Below are 18,330 nucleotides of genomic sequence, written 5' to 3' on the forward strand. Positions count from 1 at the left end.
CAGTACTAGTTCTTACACAACAGAAGGTCTACTAGTGATGTTGTATCATCTTTTCCCATCTGTATGAAACATACATGGTTACTTTTGAGGAACAGTTTATACTTATTTAGTGTCAAATCACCCAAACAACAATTTCATAAAAACAAAGCATACATTGTCTACTGTACTGTCATTTGAACTGTGTGACACAACTGTAAGCCTGCTGAATACTATCCCCCATTGAACGATGCCGTCTATTTCTTTCACAAAGCAATTTAAGCTCAAAAGCATTCTTTTTTAAGCAGTTAAAAGTTAGTACAGGCAAACACTTTTTTAAACGAAAAGTAAAAAAACTGTATTATGCTGTTTACAAAACTGATGCTTTAGTTTAAGTCAGCCTTCATTTGTGTAAAACTTGCATGTAAACAAACAAACCTCTTACCGTACTTTTTTTTTTAGTGTGGTTTATAAAAGTCACTTATTTTAGACTGCGTCAAGCCTTTTTCAGGTTAAACAAATTGACCCGTTCCATCAAGGTAAGCCATTTGTTTTTATCCATTACAATGTCTCCAATTGTCCTTCGATTAACAGTATGCCTCACTTTGGCAAGAAAACATTTGCGATGTCTTGCTTTCTTATTTTCAGATGCATACATGCAGATGTTTTATTTTGCTCTGGTGTTAAATGCAGGGTCGACTCACCATTTTGTACTTTCTGTTTTGCTTTGGGAGCGGGAGTGCTGATGACATTGGTATGAACATTCAGTTAACAACGAATTAGTAAAGTGTGTCAAAGGTGAACTGCATAACTTTGTTGTTTTAATTGGCCATGATTATTTTGCTGGCGCTACAAAGAGGGAAACTACAATGCTTATATTTACGTTTGCTTGGCTTGGGAAGTTGGTGGATGGCGATCACCGGGGTGGCGCTATAACGGGTAAAAATGGCACTGTTTTTATATTGGTGACATTTGTTCAGAGTGAATAGCTGGCAGTATGTGAAGGTGGTGTTATAAAGTGTATAACACGGGACAACTGCATATATACACTGTATATTAAACATTAGCTGGCATTATGAAACATTTACAGTAAATAGCATTATGTTAATACTTTGTATTACTTGTAATTGTCTTTCAATACAAATGCATATCACCAGCAAACAGATGCGATTAATTGATCACGTAGCTCGGATGATTATTCTATCAATAGAAAATGTCAAGATTAAAACCCCTAATATATATGCACTTATTATTTACATATATGTTTATTAAGGTATTGACCACTTAAATTTGTAAATGCTTTTTTCTTGATGTTTATTGAATAACATCCTCTTTGAAATGATTTGATATGCTTTCTTAAAAAACTGTTGTAATACTGTTGGTATTCTTCTGGGCAAAGGCATCTTTACATGGGAGAAAGTGCAGTATGTCAAAGCACTAATACAATCTAGAGATAGCAATCAAGGATCGAAGCCCAGTCTTCCTACAGTAGACCAATGCACTGTCTACTGTGCTAATAAAGATCAAGGATCTATTTGGGGGGCAGGCAGATGCTCAACTTGATGCTAGCATGGGTTCTGATGAAAGCATGTTGACAGTCCTGGCTCCAGTTTACAGTGAGGTAGAAATATTCATAAATAATGTCTGTTTTTCTAAAGACTGAATTACTCATGGGAGTGTTCGCAATAGGAATTTCAATTGCCTAGCATAAATCGTGACAATCACATTAAACCAAAGAACGTCACAGAGCCGTTTCCCTGAAGAGTTTTGATCAGGGGTTTTATCATGCTTGAATAAATGTTGTGCTGCTTGCCTATTTAAACCTGAGTGAGCTATAATTATTTCATGAAATGAAATGTAAATAACCATTTAGGGAATAAATAGCACTGTCCAAAAAATATTTTACTCTTTATGAACTGATGATGACTGTTTAACGCTTCTATACTTGTATTGCAACAGAGCCATGGAGAATGGAAATTCAACTGTATTGCTGTTAGAAAAGATAACGATATCTCCCTCTCTCAAGAACGCTCATGTTTTTTTTTGGACTGAACAAAATGCTTGTTGACCATGTCAGTTCTTCAGTATGGATTTTCTTGTTTGTTTGTCAATTAGTATCACAGTTGTGTGACCTTCAGTATTTCAAGAACATTATTCCTAAATAATATTAGATTGATTTGTTTTCTAAATTGTAGAACTTAGAACTGCAATAATTAAGAAATTGTAACCCATCTAACACACCTGAATACTTTATGCACCTAGAAATATTTGAAACCATATATTTTGAAATGGTTTTGGTCTGGGAAACATAGAAATTAGCATGTTGTGCTTATATATATATATATATATATATATATATATATATATATATATATATATATATATATATATGACAACATGTCACTTTTGCAACATGCATTAAATCAAATGCTTTTGCTGTATACAGTAAAACATTGAATAACAGCAGAAACATGAAGGCATCCTCCAGATAAACAAAAATGCAGTCGTAACTTCATGGTAAAATATAACTGTTGTTATCAATATAAACTATGAGTTATTCTTATTAATCAGTTTCAAATGCTCTTTAATGATAGAAATGAGTCATAAAAAGGTTTTACAATGTGCGCTATGTTACTGATATTTTTGACAACCCAATAATTCATATAATTTACATTGCTACTTGCATCTATGCAAAAAATTTTGTTGAAGCTGACACCCTGGGATCCTTCAAGAAGCTGCTTGATGAAATTCTGGGCTCAATAAGCTACTAACAACAAACAAGCAAAATGGGCCGAATGGCTTCCTCTCGTTTGTAAACTTTCTTATGTTCTTATGTTCTTATATAGAACTGATATTGACCTCTTTACTACATAAAAAAGTGTCTTATGAAATAAACAGTTCAAACTTGAAAAGGTAAACAATTTATATTCCAAAAGTAGTACATGAAAGGAAGTATTTAACGATTTCAGGGACCTGAAGGGGATTATATTTCTGGCTAACTTTTTAGTAAGAAATACCGTAGTTGAGTGGTCGACCTTAGAAACTGCTAGTTGACTAACCAAACATAACTTCATCTTTATTTTGTTTACGCTAAAGCTCATCAAATACGTGATTTATTAATATTGTTATTGGCGACTAATCAACCTATTGCACTATTTTTATCTGAACTTCTCATCTCAAATAGTCCTAGTTGTTCTACCCCTAGAATGGGATTAATTAGAACACTCCTTTCATTCCTTTGCTGCTGTTTCATCAAATTTCAGTCTGGCATCTGAATTTGGTTTGCAAAGTCAACCTTTCTAGAAAAATGTCCAGTTGTGGACTCCCTCTTGGGATCTGAAGTCTGAATATTATTTTATAGCTTGACAGTTTAAAGCTAGACAAATCATTTGCAAAAGAATACAGTGACAAACCTAATGGCTCTTCTCAGTTTAGTTCTACTGTAGCTAGAATAACAATCAAATGAACCACAACTGTTTGAAGCTGTGTTAAGAAATAATAACAAACATCCCCCTTATTAAATAAAAGATAAAAGACAAAGCAAGAAACACACTGCCATTATTGTTGTGTTATGTGTTTCCTTACATTTCCTACTGTCATAATGTATATTTTAATAAGGTATGAAACCTTATTATGTGAACGAAAAGACAAAAATTCACCCGTTTTCTCATTGGAAATAGGTAAATTTCAGAATATCACTGTCCTCGTCACAAAAGCAAAGTTTGTGGGGAATAATAGCCATTTTCTATACTTTTGAGGCATAAGCAATTAGGAAATAACACTTACTACCCAGGAACCAAAAAAAAAAAAAAAAATTGTTACACGGTGTAATCTATTTGATTGATGTTTGATATACTGGTTGTTGAATTTCTTGAGTGACCTTGACTTTGATAACCTAACTTTGTGGCTAACTTTGTGGTAAATGGTTAATAGAGCCCAAAGGGCTTTCTGTCTGGAAACCATCTTCAAGGTTTTTCTCTATACAAGGATTTCTCCTAAATGGCTAAATGGATATCTTTCAAATTTTAATTATAGTGATGACCCGGTATGCTCTTTAGAATTTGCAGGTGATCTGATCATCTGAGGATTCACTTGTGGTCATCTTTTGCTTTTCATTTTTAGTTGGCAGGACCACTTGTAACCTATAAGACAGAAAATAAATAGTAAAACTGAGCTGCCTACAAGCATACCATATTGTCAAAGAAATGTTATTTAAACAAGAGTGAGAGACCAGAAAAGCACTCAGCTGTTTTTCCAAGAAACTGTCAAGAGGCATAATAAAGGAATTACTAAAGCACTCAGGGTTGCCTAGTTACATTTAACAACAGAAGATCTGTAACACAGAATGTAAATAAATAAGTTAATCCAATTCCTCATTATCTCAACCTATTAGTTTCTTTACTTCCCTACTCCACAAACAGTAAAAAGAAAAATCTCAAATAGGTCTGGTTTTGTTCAGAAGCTGAATATATCGAAACTTGTACCACTTGATAAGACAAACAGCCGGTATTCAGATGCTCAACAAAAAAGTAAACACATGGCTGCTGGCTTGTGATAAGTTTAAAAATGATTCTAAACTGTGAATTTGGAAGTCACATTCCTTAAAATGGTCCAAAAGCCTCAAGATATGGGTATTTGTTATTCCAAATGGTTAAGGCAGCAGTGTGGAGTAGTGGCTAGGGCTCTGGACTCTTGACCGGAGGGTCGTGGGTTCAATCCCAGATGGGGACACTGCTGCTGTACACTTGAGCAAGGTACTTTACCTAGATTGCTCCAGTAAAAACCCAACTGTATAAATGGGTAATTGTATGTAAAAATAATGTGATATCTTGTAATAATTGTAAGTCGCCCTGGATAAGGGCGTCTGCTAAGAAATAATAAATAATAATCGCCCTAATGTGATTTCCAAAATAATGTTAACGAGCAGTGCTTCTTGCGACTATTTTTTTTGTTTGCGTGGGAATTTAAAAGCAAATCCATGTTAATTGTCATCATTTATCAGGAGTTAATTTGCACTTGGAAAAGGAGTTTTAATTAACGAAAGAGTATATACACCTTGAAACAGACATTTAACAGACCATGTCTGTGACGCCGACAATACAGAGAGTGTACAGGACCAGGGTTATTTCCTTACAGACTATCTTGATAATTCAATATTTGTACTTAAGAAAATATTTTTCCCTTTCTATACTTGTGGTTATGATTTAGATTTATTCACGTAATTTAACCATTTGTAATCTAAACGTATTTGTAATGTTGTCAGACTCCCCCCACACTTTATGTACAACGTACACTTTCACCATCACTCGTTTGTATTGCATATAAAATGTTTTTATAAATCTGTAAGTGTTCAGTGGCTACTTCTAATCATGTTGAGTTTATTTATCATGGAGGCCAGCAAAGAGTACCAGAGAAAATGCATGATTAGAGGAATTCACCAAACAAGTAATTATAAACAAATTGTGTATTGGGTTAGGGAGTTCTATTTTAATTTTAAAAACGTAATAAATATATAAAGACGTGCTACATACATGGTATACATGTATAACAACTACAAACACCAATGACACTTGAAACGTATTTATTTATGTGTAGCCTACAATCGTACATACTAAAATACATACAAAAGTAGATGTCATCATAAGAAAATAAATTCCAACCAATATACATAGATGGCTTATGGTATTTTTTTTCTTTTTAACCAAAAAAAGACAGCAAAATGCACATTAAAATATTTATATAGTTAGCTGTGGCAAAATATCCCCCTGAATGAAGGTAAATGACTAAGGCCCTGTGTAAATCGCGATTTCACGGGCTGCGCGGAAATCGTGAAATTGGCCCAATTTCTCAATTTTTACAATATTCTTAATAATTCTTAATAATTATTATTTGTATTTTATACAAAAAAAATCACATTAACGAACCTGTACAGCTCTCCTGTGGGCCTGCATGTACTATTCGCCATGCACATAGTGTTGTGCAGTGATTATGTCATGTGACTATATGCAATCTAGGTGGGAAACTAAAATACTACACATTGTAAACAAGGAAATGTATGTCTCTAAAAATGTGTCTGCAGCAGATTGCATAAAGCAATATCCAGCAGTTTTACACAACGATGGAGGTAAGCTCTTCTGTACGTCCTGCAATGTTACTGTAGATCACTACCGAGAATTGGCTGTTGACAGGCATTTAGATTCAAGTATTCACCAAAAGAGAAAGGCGGAAATCCAGAGCAATACCGCAACTGCTTTACTTGCAAAGAAACAAAAAACGGTGACTTCCATGTTCCAAAAGTCCACTGAAAACCGTGAAGCATGAAATACATTAAAGTTTGACCTGAAAGAGGCGTTTGTTTGCGCAAATATCGCTCTTGAGAAATTGGACAACCAAAAGTTACGTAAATTCTTTAGACCGAGTGTAGTAAATGGTGGAGTGATTCCTTCATCAGCCCAGCTGAAACATGAATACTTACCTAAAGTTGCCAAGTATCACAAGCAGGAGATAATGGAATTGGTAAAACAGTCTGGTTGCTTGTCAGTGGTCACACTGACGAGTCGACTGATGCCCAAGATCAGTATGGGTTACACATTGTATTTGTTTTGCAAGACCAAATGGTGAGCATGCATCTGAGGTACTAGAACTGAAAGCTGTCCTTGCAGATACACTTTACCTACAGGCTGCTAATTGCAGTGCAATACAATAACACTGTTTTTTGAAAATCCTGCCCATAGTCATTAATTGGAGAAGGGTAGCATTGGGAGGCGATTCATAGTGGGAGATAAAAGTATAAGGATGCAAGGGGGAGGACAAGTTGTGTTAATGCCAGGTACAGGTACCTGATAACTGAATGTAAGCAATGAGCATACTGGCCCAAAGCCAGGGACAATGAAATAAATAGGCATTTGTAGGTGTGGATACAAAAAATGAAAAGGAGATAGTAAAGGGGAAGTACGATGAGAAAGTAGCAAACCAGAATATAGAATACTAGGTAGGCTTGTAGAAAAACAGGGAAATAAATGTTTGATCTCTGAAGTCACAGAAGCCTGCAGGAACAGAACAATAGCTGACAAATGGAAATACAATAAAAGGCAAGTACACTCCAATGTTGTTTTTGCCCAACCTCATTTATTTTATAGGGCATACCAGATGTGTCAATGGTGTTGGTAGGGGTGTGCAGATCTTCAATAAATGTATTCATTTATGTGTTGAACAAAAGCTGTCCTTCCCTCAGTTTATAATTGAGTACCAATCAATGATTTTGTCAGTTCATGACCTTGGTAGGCCAGTAAAAATGTCATCACCCTGGATGAGAGGAACATGTTCTTTCAATTGGCTTTTAAAACACAATGCAGATGTATATTGCCATTGACTAATACTCAATTGTAAACAGAGGGAAGGACAGCTTCTCTTGTTTTGAAATCAATAAACAAATGAATTGATTTATTGAATACCTGTGATAAATAGTTCTTAAAGGCAATTCCAAGCATGAGTATGAATTTCTGCACATCCCTAGTTGTTGCTATTGAGAGTCCACATTAAGTTTACAAGAAAATTGAACAATCTTGTAAAATCAATCAGCATGTTGACAGGAAAGTATATTTATTGAAAAAGATAATAAACTCAAGTGTGCTGAGTAAGTTATGTATAGTTGACCCTGTTTCTGATGGCATAAGGCATAATGAGCGTTTTGATTGGCTGGGAGTGTCTTCATAATTTATAATTAGTACAATAAACTATGCCAAAATACAAATTTGAATTAATTTAATGTGGAAAACTGCAAAGGTGTATGCTAATTAAAAAATCTGTCTAGTAAACCTGTTAACAAGCACTTTTCATTAGATTTTTGATATAACAAAGAGCATTTGATATCGAATCTTCCCAAAGGTGCTGCTGTCAATAGCACGAGCCTTAGATTCAACATTCTTTTACTTGGATTGGCTCAAAACCGACGTTCTGTTTTCATTTTGGGAGCTGATGTCATCGAGAACAATGCACGCACCTGCTGATGTGCGCATACAGACAGCAGGAGGGTGATGTGGGTCAGGACCTTATCACCATGGAAAGTATTACAATCCAGGAAGTTTGTGTTCATATTTTAATAAAACGGCAGTCAGCCTGCATCTGTTTTATAACCTCCCTGCTCATGGCCTGATCTGTGCTCTTGTTAACTCTGAGTAGGACAGGAAATTCATAAACCCTGTACGCTGCTGTATATGCATATTAATTCATAAATCAGCCTGTCGAGTGACAGCCTGGATTTTAACAGGAAACTCCCTCCATTGTTTGGTACCCAAAACCAAGACTCTCCTGAGATTTAAAAGATGTATCACAACTACCAGTTTCAATTGAATAGGCTTTGTCATGCGATGCTCACCTTCCTGCTTGTGCTCTTTGTTAAAGTTTATGTTTTTATGCTGGTTACCAAGGAGCTACTTGTTGTTCGCAACCCTTCATTTTTAATGGTAGCTATAAGTACAATGGCAAATGGAATGGAATCACTCAATTGAAATGGTATAACACAAGAAAGAAACCAATTAGATTTGGAAGGAGAAGTTCAGTATATTGTTCTGAGGAGTTTCTTGCTAGTTGGAGAATGGGGGTACATTGTAAAAATCAACTATGGGGTCAACAATTTTTACTATTTTTTTTTTCCCTTTAAATTCCCAGATTCCATATTCAGAAGTCTTTTTTTTTTTGCTGGCCAGACTGGGTTCTGTAACAGTTACTTTTCTTAGTCTTGCACTGATATATATAATTATTTTTTACTTTCAAGAGGAAACATTTCATCGAAAGGATTTCCTTTTAACGTCACTGTTCTGATAGCTGATTTAAGCCCTACAAAATAACACAATCTGTAAAAAATAATAACACAAAGTATGTGAATAAAATGCCCTATTATGACACATTGGTAACTTTTATTGCTGGTAATTAAACTTGTCAAACTTATCACATTTTTCTAAATGTGGTTGCTATAATTTAAAATTTAATTCTAGCCTCGACTCCTTGCAAATTACTACAGTTTTGGATACATAATAGTTTTCTAAAACAAGTGAAAAAAAACCCTAAAAAAAATCGCTTATTTTTTAAAGGCTAGTTAAATGAAGAAGGTGAAATTTAATCCAATAGGAAAAACTGAAAACAATGTATAATTGTCAGAAAATCAATATCTATTTAAATACTTTAAATACTCAAGATCAATCTTGCTCAAATAAAGCAGATACAGCGTCGGAGGACAACGCAGCTCTGGGCAGCTTACAGGCAAGCCCGCAGGCGCCCGGCCAGACTACAGGGGTCGCTGGTGCACGGTGAGCCGAGGACACCCTGGCCGACCTAACCCTCCCTCCCCCCCGGGCGACGCTCGGCCAATTGAGCGCCGCCCCCTGGAAGCCCCCGTCCACGGTCGGCTATGGAATAGCCTGGACTCGAACTCGCGACGTCCAGGCTATAGAGCGCATCCTGCACTCTAGCGAGTGCTTTTACTGGATGCGCCACTCAGGAGCCCCCGCAGATACTCTTTTTTTAAATGTATTTATTTATTTATTTTAACTGTGTACAAATATATCTAAAAAAATTCAAAACCTACTGTAGATGCATTTATTTTATTCCATGTCCTCCTGGATGTTTTGATGTATGTTTGATATATTAATCAGCACACGCTGTTCCCTTTCAATTCGATGACGACCAACAACATACTTATGAGAAATTATTATTATTATCCAGGGCGACTTACAATTGTTACAAGATATCACATTATTTTTACATACAATTACCCATTTATACAGCTGGGTTTTTACTGGAGCAATCTAGGTAAAGTACCTTGCTCAAGGATACAGCAGCAGTGTCCTCCACCTGAGATTGAACCCACGACCCTCCGGTCATGAGTCCAGAGCCCTAACCACTACTCCACACCACTGCCTGCCTATTGCCAAATATTACTGAGCTCTTTATATCAAAGCTGCCGATAAGCCCCTTCCTGGGGTGACGTCCTCAGTTCCGCCTACCGAGGGACCAAAACAGTCAACCCACGGAAGCTATTCCTCTTTTTGCCTCTCAAGACGGTAAGGTAAGAACTTCTGTGTTGATACTGAGCGTATACTAAAATAACTTTTCTGGGTCGACTGCAGTTCCCCTGCATTCGTGCTGAAAGCCAGCTTGCCGCTTCTGTGGAATCAGCGACTCTAGAAAATAAAGTTCTCCTTTCTTCAGCAGCCTGCCTTGCTTGCATTGCAGGCTTGCTTCTTTACTGTCTGTCATTTGTGTGCGACTCCCTGTGCAGTGTTGATTTAAACTCTTGTGGAGAACGCAGTTCCTCCACTGGGGCTAGGCTCTGCTGTAACCCAACAACAATTCCGCCGGCTGCTTACGTGCAGTTGGGCAAAAATTTAAAAAATAAATAATATTCTGCGATTGTTGTTACGTGTCCACTTGTGTGTGACCCGATCACACAACCTCGCTTGGCCTGCGTTGTGCTGTGGATTAGCTGCACTGCAGTTTAAAAAAAAAAAAAACCAGCTGTGTTTTATCTCCACTGGGGCTGCGTTTCTACCTGCCCCGCTGTGAGTAGACCTTGCTGGCTGCCTCGGCCCACTCACCCCAGTGTGTCAGGCCTTCAACAAAAAAAAAAAAGTGTGTTTCTCACCCTGTTGTTTTTCAGTTCGCCCATCGCGGCTTTAGCCTGTGTGTCTCCCTGGTTTATGCACCGTTTATGCAGGAGGTGCTCGGTGCATGTGGTACTTGGTGCACACGGCGCTCGGTGCGCATGGTGCCCGCAGCAATCGTGTTTAGTACCTCAGTGCGCATAGCAACCTTGGTGCTCTGTACATCCGGTGCATGTGTTGCTCACGGTGCTTCTGGTGCCTCGGTCCCGTATAGCGCCTCAGTGCACGCGGTGCTCGGTGCATGCAGTACTTGGTGCACACATTGCTCGGTGCGCACGGTGCCCGCTGCAATCGTGTTTAGTACCTCAGTGCGCATAGCAGCCTTGGTGCTTGGTACATCCAGTGCACGTGTTGCTCACGGTGCTTCGGTGCCCCGGTCCCGCATAGAGCCTCAGTGCACACGATGCTCGTTATACGCAGTACTCGGTGCACGCGGTGCACACAGTACCTGGTGCAAGCAGTGCTCGGTATGCAGGTGTCTAGTACTTTGGTGCGCATAGCGCCCTCGGGTGCTCGGTGCACGACGCCCTCTGCCTATAGACGGTGCTCCACTCCGCTGTATATGAAGCCTCCAGTGCTTTTGTTGAAACAGTTGCAGCTTTTTTCATTTTCAATTGGCAGGTCTGAAACTCTGCAAGCTTTCTTTGAAAAAAATGGAATTGGCTTAGCAACATGCACAGCATGTTTTGTCTTCAAGTGTTGTAGCAAATGAGCCGACTTCATGCTGCTGTTTGCAGCGATCCTGCATTTCTGTCGAAACTGGTGGGTTTAATTTGTTGTTGTTATTGTCTGTAGCAAAAGAGCTGCTAGTGTATTTTGAGAGATGAAGACGTGTTCAGCACGCAGCAGACTACATGTACTCGGTGTTTGATACTGGAACTCACTTTGACAGTAGACAAGTAAGCGTCTTTCTGTCCAGTGATCCGTCCAAAAAAAAAATCCCATTCATTTTTAGTGCTTTGCTCCATTAAGCGGTTCAGTGACTAACTTTCTATTTAAACAATAACTTCACTCAGACACTCAATCCAGAGGTTGCCGCGGCCAGGATTGAAGTACGGTGTGCCGAAAGACTCAATACACAGCAACGCGATTAACACGCGTTAAAATAATTAATCTCTCAAAGAATTAACGAGTTAATCGCAGAAGTTAACTGCGATTAATTGACAGCCCTAGTTTTAATCAGTTAGATCTTATACGTATGTTATGTTATTGTATACAATGGTATAGAGCAGTACAAATAACGTGAAAAGATCGCACTGGAGTCCTTACAGGGAAAATTCATGATACCATTTTTTCTTTATTTTTTTTTTATTACTTATCTTAAAAATTATCTAAATGCTTCACATACCCCCTGGAAAGCTTTTGCATGCCCCCTGGGGTACATGTACCCCCAGTTGAGAACCACTGCAGTATAGTGATGCGTGTATTAAAATCATCAACAAAAGATGCAATGTGACTGACTGGCAGTTGAAGGGTTCCGTAGTAGTATGGGCAGCAGTGTGGAGTAGTGGTTAGGGCTCTGGACCCTTGACTAGAGGGTCGTGTGTTCAATCCCAGGTGGGGACACTGCTGCTGTACCCTTGAGCAAGGTACTTTACCGAGCTTGCTCCAGTAAAAACCCAGCTGTATAAATGGGTAATTGTATGTAAAAATAATGTGATATCTTGTAACAATTGTAAGTCGCCCTGGATAAGGGCATCTGCTAAGAAATAAATAATAATAATAATAATAATAATAATAATAATAATAATAATAATAATAATAGTTATCCAGCGGAGTGGATGCTCTCCTCCTCGATGTAAACAAAGCAAGCTTTCGTTCAGCGCCCTCCTGCCCCCCAGCCAATCAGGATCTCCCAATCAGCTCTGCTCTGGACAAGCCTTCCTGTTTACCACAGCAGCAGTGCAGCTGAACCAGCGACAGGGTCCTCCCTGTCACAAAGCGTCATTAGCTTCCTGAGGAATTCAAAGAGAAGCTTTTACAATTTCACAGTTTCTTTATTAGGCTCAGTGCTAATCAGACCCCCGTATTTTTGTATAAACCCATTAATACCGCAGTTAACAAAAAGGGAGAACAACATGTGTGAGTAATCACAACTGGAAATGAGAAGCAGTGCATAACTGTAATGCTCTGTGTGAAAGCAGACAGCTGCAAACTGACTCTATATGTCGTTTTCTTATATTAGTAAATGCATCTTTCTAAATGCGTCTATTTGTTTTTTATTTTTTCAGTATGTTCGTAGCCCTCATCGTATGTAACCACCTTAAAGGGGCATGGTCCATGACAAGAGAGAAGTCCCAATAGGTACTAGCAAAGAGCGTGTGTAGACCATTTGATGGGCAAACACTCTTTCTCAATGACAGAGTAGTTTATTTCCCTGGGAGCTATTTTCTTGCCCATATAAATCATAGGGTGTTCTACTCCGTCAGCTGATGTAACCGAGATATTGGGTCTCTTGTTTGTCAAATGCACACTTGCCCTTGATTAGCCATCAGCCCTGCCTCCTTCAGAGACTGTAGGATGGCCGAAAGTCTAATAATATGCTCTCTCCAGGTCGAGCTAAAAATCACCACATTATCAATATACGCAGCAGCATACTTCTGATGGGGTGCAAGGACCTGGTCCATCATTCTCTGCAAGGTAGCCGGGGCTCTATGCAGTCCAAACAGCATGGTCTGGAAAAGGAACAGGCCATCTGGGGTAGAGAAAGTAGTTTTCTTTTGTGAGCTCTGAGTGAGTGGAATTTACCAGTATCCCTTTTTCAGATCCAAAGTCGAGATCAACCGCGCCGTTCCCAGTCAGTCAAAGAGCTTGTCTACTCGGGGCATCGGATACACATCCAACTTGGATATAGCATTCTCCTCGCGATATCCCCTGACTCCTTGCTAACGGGACCTCTGCGACTTACTGGGATCCGGTACAGACTCTGCCTGACCATGACACCTGCCAGAGTAATAATAGCATGTTTGATAATATTCGTTCTACCTGGTATGTTAGAACCCCCCCACACACACACACACACAATAGATATATTTTTACTTTTTTCAGTAACTATTATGTGATTTTGAGCCTTTCACTTTTTTTTTTTTATAAAGACACATGTCTGTTATGTGTACCTGTAAACACAATGCATTTCAACGTGGGTGGTTTTCAGGACAAATCTAATATCAGAAACAAAATCATTTTATATTATTTAAAAATAGACGAGTCTGAAACGTTGTAATTATCCCCAAAACATTGACAAAAGTGAAGCTGGATTGTTTTGTCTACAAAAAATAATTTTTGCAGTCACACCAATCTGTCAACAGTGCCTTGAGGATCTGTTTCTATCCCCTAATCTTTGTTTGGACAACCTATACCACATACTCCAGGTCTAATTGATCTTTTTTGTCTATTGGCTTGAAAAGATGGGAGGTATATATAGAGGTGCTGTAAATACATAATCTACCATAGACATTAAAAAAGAAAATGTAAAGCAAATGTACACATGTTTACAAAATACATAACTTTATGTAAAGTCACATGCTTAAAAGTCTGAATGAGTCAATGGAAAAATAAAAATGGATCCTAAGAGGATAAATACAGAGACCTCAGCAATTGCTGCTTAAACTAATTATTTAGCAAGTGTTTTCATCATATCCCTTTTTCTTTTCTTTTTTTTTATAATTATTATCATTATTATTATTATTATTATTATTATTATTATTATTATTATTATTATTAGTCGTCGTAGTCTTAGTTTATTTGACAGATGCCTGTTAACAGCTAAGTTGGAAGTAACCCACTTTCACCTGTATCCCAGTTGCAGAGATTCAGACAGCTATATTTTGATTCAGACAGCTATAGTTTTCTTATGGAAAATACAATAATGGATTACATATTTGAAAACCTTTTGGATTTGCAGGTGGTCATAATTAAAATAAGCAGATACAATCCTTGCTTAGAAACTTTAGAATGATAAAGAGACACATGTTTGAAAAATATTTATTTAAAAATAAATATTAAACACAATGCATTGAATATAAACAAATATAAAAGGTTTGTTTTTAAGTTGTTACATATTTTGCAACTTATTTTTTTCTAGCAAAATATGAAACAACTTAGAAACAAACCGTTTCTGTTTGTTTATATTCAATGCATTGTGTTTAATATTTATTTTTAAATACATATTCTTCAAACGTGTCTCTTCATGGAAGTTAGTAACATTTGACTGTAGATGTTTGTGGCAAAGTGCCCGCCCCTGTGTGTATTTTGTGTGTTATGTGTTGCTGTATGTTGCGTGTGTTAATGTTGGTGTGTAGTCATTGGTACACGGGATATAAACGGGTCTGTGTTTCACATGTATTTAAAAAGTGTAGATTTGTATTTAGGCACGAGGAGAGCACAAATCACTTCACGTGCTGGTTAAATGTAATATGTGAGCACGGGGTTGCACAGAATTAATTCACGTGCTGGTATTCAAGTGAATAATTAATCAGTAATTGAATCCCAGCACAACAGTATATATAGATGCACATTTCTGTCACTCAGGGTTGGGTGTTCGGAAGAGGAGAACGGGTGAGAGAGAGAGAGGAGTAAAAGCAAAGTAAATAGAAAGCGTAAATATAAGTGTTTGTTCTCACCGTGTTTGTCTGTCCGTGCACCGTTTGTTTAGTGTTAGTCGTTTTGTATGTCTGTTTATTTTGGCGCAAGTGCCGTGTCCTGTTTCGTGCTGTTTTGAAACCTTTTATTTGTTAATAAACGCTGAGTGCAGCCATTGCACTCAGCTCATCACAACCACTGTCTGTGTTTGAATTCCTTTCTGGTCTGACGCAACCCACTCTGGCCGTCTTTGTGACAATGTTATATTAAGCTAATACATTTAAATGGTACAGGTGTAGTGACACAGCGTATGTGTCAACAGGTACAGGTGCTTATTATATAGTGACACTGCCTCTGTGTCAAAAGGTACAGGTGCTTCTTATATATGTGTCCGTATTGTAACAGCAACTGTGTCAACAGACAGGTATCCCTTCTATTCTAGGAACCACTTTAAAGAAAGGGTTGCAATTTGGGTGAACCTCATTTACAGAAAATATTTGTCACTTTTATTTGAAACTATGGTTACTAAATATCATTTTTCATGTGGGTCTTATTCTGAGATTGAAAATGAGCATTCCCCCTTCAAAACATCCCTGTTCCCCAGTTCTGAATCCTCAATCCTCAATTTGCACCAAATTTGCAGGTGTCATTTTTGTTTTTAAGTTATTATACATGGTTATGATCAGAAACAGTCAATTATGCCAAATTCTAGTTATTAATTATAACTAAAGTTTCACTTTCACGCACTGCTCTGAACTGAACAACTGATCGAATCTGACAGAAACAGTTTAATTGAGCTCCACTTCAACTGTGTACATTAATCGCCACTCCATCACAGATGGAGTAAATATAATTTGATAATAAAAACATAATAAGAAACAAAATGACACACTAGGACTTTGAAACTATCAAAATTAAGTTAACATTAAACCACTGTCTGGTCACTTTCTGAATGAAAATCGGGGCCAGCTTGATTTCAACGGCACTTCCAGTGACAGAATTTGAGTAAAGTCAGAATCCTTGGCTTCTGAATACGAGTAATGGGTTCTCTGCACACCCCTAGATTTAGCCCTACAGATAATTTTTTAGCCATATGTCAATGTCCTATCTTAGAATGAGTGTCTGTGTGTATAAACATAAATTCCCAGCACTGTATTTGATTACTGAATTCTGTACAGTAGCCTGCTTATTACATCCTACAGTACGTTACTGAAAAAAGACTTAAAAAAGATGTCTGTCATACACTAACTAGACTACCTCTATTGCGGTACTTTGTTTTAATGTAATTGTTAATTAACTGAACCAGCCTCCATCGGCTATGTTAGATTCCCCTAGTGGTCTTTGGGTAGCCACTATCAGCCATTAATTTTGCACTCTGCGTCCCATTCTAGCTATTGTGGCATTCTGTCGTTAAAATGCACCAAACTTTGTATAGAGACAGTCAAGCCCTTTGCGAACCTGCTGTTTATTTACACATCTTATAGATAGGCTGTTCACTGTTTTTTTTCTAAGAGTACTTGTGTTTGTTTGTTTGTTTGTTTGTTTGTTTTCTGTGGATAAAACTTTGAAAGCTTCGGGCCATTGTTTGTTTTGGTATTGACAGTGTTTTGTTGTGTCCATGTTGTGAGTTTGTTTTTAAAAATAGAAGTTAGCAGTTTATGAAGGTGGTTTTGAAAATTGTATTATTATTTTTTTTAAATAAAATATTCTATTAGTCTGTATTAATAAAGAGTCATGCCCCAGGTGCCATAGCCAAAGTAGAATTCCATGTGTTGCAGCTTATCCATAATTACCAGTTAAAGCAGGTGTAGCGTCTGTTTCTAGTTATTCATTTTTAGTGTTTTCCTTAAGGGCAATAATGTTCAATCGTCTATGTTTTTAGAAAAAACACACACAAGCTGAAACAAGTATAGACAGTGAAAACATTGCTCTTATGTTATAGATGAAAAAGAGAGAACATTTCAGTGGAAGACCATGTGAGGGGGGTATTTTTGTGATGTATTGTTTTCATTGTAAAATGTACTTGTTTCCATTCAGTTCCTTAGTCTACAGTATAAATGCACATAAGTTTTCCACCAGCTACCTCAATAACAATATTATCTTTGTTATCCTTACTTTCACAATTAAATGTGTTAACTGTATTACATTATGGATTTTTAATAGTGTTAAATGTGTGTGGCATCTGAACCCAGGAAAGGGTTAATTTTAGCCTTGTTCTCCATGAGAGAATGTGGAGTAAAATATGGTCATATATTGGTGGGTCAATTAATAAATTATTCAATTTGTGTTCAGTGATGCAGGTGTATGTGTATAAAAGGCTGCACCTGGCCTGTAAATTCACTCCTGTAGAGACTGGGGCTTCAGAAGGAGCTTCAGTGGTTTGCTGCCAAAAAATCAATGTGCTTAAGAACATTACTATTTCAACAGCTACCTGATTTCCTGTTGTTTTGTCTGATCACTTGTGCCAAATGCTTACAGACCCAGTAATGCATAGAGCAAGTAGGACACATGCACAAGCAGTGAGACTTCATTTTACTGCCCCAGAAAGATGCCTCAGTCCTACCCTGGGGGACTACTGCTCAGCTGCCATGCCAGTTCATGTTTGGCTTTCCCAAGAGAATGATCGCAATTAGATTTTGTAAGTGTAAAGTGTGATCGTAATATTAAGATTTAAAATGAACCTTGTGAGGTATATAGTTTACTGTTTTTCAAGATGGTGGAGCAAGGCACTTTTAATTCTACCCACTGCTGTTAACAAGTAAAACCACTGAAATCAAAAGGAAATTTGAAAATGATATGGTTTCTGAATACCAAACAACTTCTATATGAGTTAAGGATCAGGGTCTGGCTTTGTGCACACCCTCGTTCTATTATGCAGGAACATTAAACCCGAACCAAACAAAAACAAAACCATGCTTCAGAAATAAATTGCCATTGTCTACCAATTACATTAATAAAATGGCTGTGGTGTGTATATTTGAACATGATAGTGTAAACAATTTATTTTCTAAATTAATTTTTGCCTTAATGTATATAATTTTGATATTGTTCAATGTACATACAATCCTTAGCTTATTTTGATAATTTGGAAATGCCTGTCCTATAGATTACT

This window comes from Acipenser ruthenus, chromosome 14 (genome assembly GCF_902713425.1).
Source record: "Acipenser ruthenus chromosome 14, fAciRut3.2 maternal haplotype, whole genome shotgun sequence".
In the NCBI taxonomy this organism is placed as follows: domain Eukaryota; kingdom Metazoa; phylum Chordata; class Actinopteri; order Acipenseriformes; family Acipenseridae; genus Acipenser; species Acipenser ruthenus.